The sequence below is a fragment of the Pygocentrus nattereri genome, chromosome 23, assembly GCF_015220715.1.
Source record: "Pygocentrus nattereri isolate fPygNat1 chromosome 23, fPygNat1.pri, whole genome shotgun sequence".
NCBI classification, from domain to species: Eukaryota; Metazoa; Chordata; class Actinopteri; order Characiformes; family Serrasalmidae; genus Pygocentrus; species Pygocentrus nattereri.
The window spans coordinates 28,233,923-28,237,479 of record NC_051233.1 but is presented as its reverse complement, the minus strand read 5'-3'; the positions used below and the strand labels follow the sequence as shown (position 1 = coordinate 28,237,479).

The following is a 3,557-nucleotide window of genomic DNA, read 5'->3' as shown; positions in this document are numbered from 1 at the left end:
TCATAAAAAAATAGACATACATGGTTTTCATTGGACAGCGATGAGATGTATTTCTTTTTAAATCGTATTGACTTCAACTCCAGGCTATTTATTTTATTGTTCTATTCTATAATAATTTATTATTTCAGACCTTAAAACCACTGTTGTGCCTTTGAAAGCACATTTATGTTGTTTGTAGCTTGATAAACAAGAACAAACAACAACAACAAAAACCTTTCTTCTGACAGTGTAGAGGTCTAATTCTGATCAACGACCCAACTTTTGTGGAAATGGCGTTGTACTTTATGCCAAACATTCCAATTTAATCAAACTGAGTCAAGTCAGTGTACAAAGACTTTAACATAAAGTTGAATTGTTGATGAACAAAATTGAAACATTTCATAGCAATTTATTTGGCTTATATTGAAATGGAATCTGTAAATCAGAATAAATGGTTTTAATTAATCTTAATAAAACAACACAAATCAACCTGGACATATATATATGTGCAAAGGTTAACATATTTTCACATTAGTAAATCAACAAAATTAGATCTTCTGGCCTGTCAAATTCATGTCATATTCAACCTGACTGTCATTCATTTGTCCTCAATTATGTGTTTGGAGAGAAATTTAATGTAGTTCCTCCAGAGAAAGGTGCTATATGTAATCTCAGGTGTTAGTCCTCAGCAGTATGTATTGTGCATGTATTAATATATTACAATTAATAGTAACATATATTGTAACAGTAATATGGTAAGAATTCTGGATGCTGAATGTGTTGTTTTTGGTGTTTTTATGATTGAACAAGAACAAGTAGAACACAAAAGAAAGCAGTCTTTCTTAATCATGATAGCTTTAGACTTTATTGAATGATCTGCATTCTGTGAACAAGAATGAATGTAATCATTACAGTATGCAGTTCTCTAATTTAATACAAGTATGTCAGAGATGCTTGAAAAGAATGACCAAAAAAGGGAAAATAAAACATGAATTCGTGCTCCAGCGGTTCATAACTGAATCATTTAAAGATGATATTAATGATATCAGTTTCCATCACACCTTTACCTTTAATTAACCTTTACGTTTTGGGGGTCCATAATGCACTGGGCGGTTATTCTGATCGCACGCCACATGAATGGGTGCTTTTACTTCTTTTCCATTATATTTACAAGGTTTTTTTGTGTCGGTTGTAACACACTCAACTTTTGTAAAGGCCTGGTTGCTTTGAAAAAAATTTGTTTCCAAGTTTTTGCCAAAACCTTCGGTGCAGACCTTCCTGACATTTTCAATCGTATCTTTTATGAAAGTATTCATTTTTTTGCATCCTTTGAAATTTTTATTTTTTTTTTCCATTTCCTTATTTATTTCTTCCATTTCCTTGTCACAGTTTGCTGGAGTCATGTCAAGCTTTATATGTTTTCTAATGAAGGTTGCTTCGTTTTGACCATCAGTGGGCAGTGCAGCAAACAGAACTAGCAGCAGGATAAGAGTGGACAGATGCATCTCCAACACGATGTCTGTGGAAACAAACACAGGCAGGCGTTGTGTCAGCAGTTGCTCTCATAATGAACTTCACATTGCAAATGTGAGTTACTAGTGGCTCGAAATACAGAACATCAGCACGGCTCACTTTTTATCCTTCAAACTCATTTCATGAAAAGAACAAAGATTAGTAGTGGATTCTGAGTAGTACTTAGTTTTCTTGTGAGCAAAAAGAAATAATAATAAGCACATATTGAGTCTTACTTAATGTGAGTGCAGAAAATGTCCAGTTGAAAGATTCACAAGGTTGAATCAGTGGAGCAAATGAGTGCAGTAGCAGTGCTGACCTGTCCAAGAAATAGAAAATAATACACATCTGTGTAGTGCAGTAATACTAAACCACAGTGAAATCATCAGATTCACTACTTATAAACATAATAATATCGGGTCATAACATTAGATATACCATTTTTGTCAGTTGATTATTGCTGAACAGCTCTAGTTAGGAGCTTATGAAGATTTATGTAGTGGTGATGAAGCTGCTCCACATGATTAGCTTTAAGTTTGTAAAAGGAAGCATAAAACAATGTACATTGTATTTTCCACTGAGGTCCTTTTTGTTATTTAAAACTTGTTGTTCTTACGTGTTTATTGTAAGAAGATAAAAAAGGGAAAATAAATTCTTACAGTAAATAAACACATGATTATTGCTTGGGGTTTTCAGTAAATTTTACAAAGTTGCCTCAGAACAAAATTTCCAACCTCAACCTCTAAAAAATCTAAAGAGCCCAGAACAAAAGAAAGATGTACAATCTATAGTTAGCTAAATGCAGATGTAAGAAAACAGAAGGAAACACTCACCTTTCCTCTCGCCGATCTGGAGTGAAAGGACCTCTCCCTGTCTTGTCCATTTATTGACCACTTTCATCAGCAGTCAGCCAATCAGAAGCCTCAGGCAAACTCTAATCCTAACCTGGATGAACACGTAGGTCTTTGTGAAGTATACACACACTTTACTGTATATGAGGTTAATGCATCTGTACTACTTATCCTCACTTTCAGCTCAAAACACAGGCCTTAGTTTTCAAATAAGCAGTTTTGGAAATAAAAGCCATTTTATTTTCAAGAATTTTCATTTGCACTTCCTTCCAGAATTGCTGGCGCTCTTGGTGAAGGAGATGAAAAAAAGTCTTGAAAGTTTTTTCTTGCTGAACAGCTTTAGTGACTTTTTTAACTAGGTAAAAATGTTAATCTCTATCTGAAAAAAACATGTCACAATTATTGGCACTCCTTTTCTTCTCTTATAATACCAGAAAAGGTGGGATAACACGCATAGCGACATCTGAGGTCATTTTTTCATTCAAAATGCCTCCAGATCATTCAGTCTTAGGTCTTCACTTGTGAACTGCCCTCTTCAGCTCTGTGCACAGGTTTTCAGTATGGGTTATATTAGGTGAGAGAGAAACTGCAAATATTTCTGTAGTCAGTGTGGTGTTTTTATGTGGGCAGTGAAAAAAAGGGCAGGTTTCATTCGTATCATTGTTCTACAGGATGATCCCATAATAAGCCCCCTGGTAGAGGCAGCCAGAGTCTGATTTGAAGTAACCTGCTGTTTCTTAGAGTCCTTTAAGTCATGTATTCTAACAAGATTCCCAGCCTGGAATAAAAACAGCCTCACATCACAGATCCATCACCATTTGTCTCAGTAAGGATCAAGCTCATTTCTGCATGACCTTGAAAAACTTTCTGTGAAAATCTCCCTTCTGTTGGCTTGTTTTAAGATTGTCTACTTTCTGACCTTATACCACAGAACCTGGAACTAATTTAAATACTATTTCTACTGAACTTAGAGGTGCGTATATGTTTGTATTTGATAACAGCAGAAGCATTCTTCTGGTGAGTCTTCCAAACAATTGTTTGGAAAGGACCCTGTGATGCAACCAACTTTTGCAACAGTTCAACAGGAAAAAATGTTGACCTCTTTATATTGATTTTTTTTAATGCACTTTTTGTCTCTCAAAGTTTACATGTTGATCATATTTTCAGTATAAAAACAGTTTGATGAAGAGCACAACTTTTTTTGCTTATTCTTTT

The 3,557-nt window shown here is 34.7% G+C and overlaps 1 long non-coding RNA gene across 1 annotated transcript; it reads right to left on the bottom strand.

Annotated features, from left to right (window-relative positions):
- Positions 1–1,345: 1,345 nt before the first annotated feature.
- On the bottom strand, positions 1,346–2,338 carry LOC119262219. Its single transcript, XR_005129489.1, has 3 exons — positions 2,325–2,338; positions 1,728–1,810; positions 1,346–1,498 (listed from the first exon to the last, which is right to left on the bottom strand). It is a non-coding gene; the product is annotated as an uncharacterized LOC119262219 (long non-coding RNA).
- Positions 2,339–3,557: the final 1,219 nt, after the last annotated feature.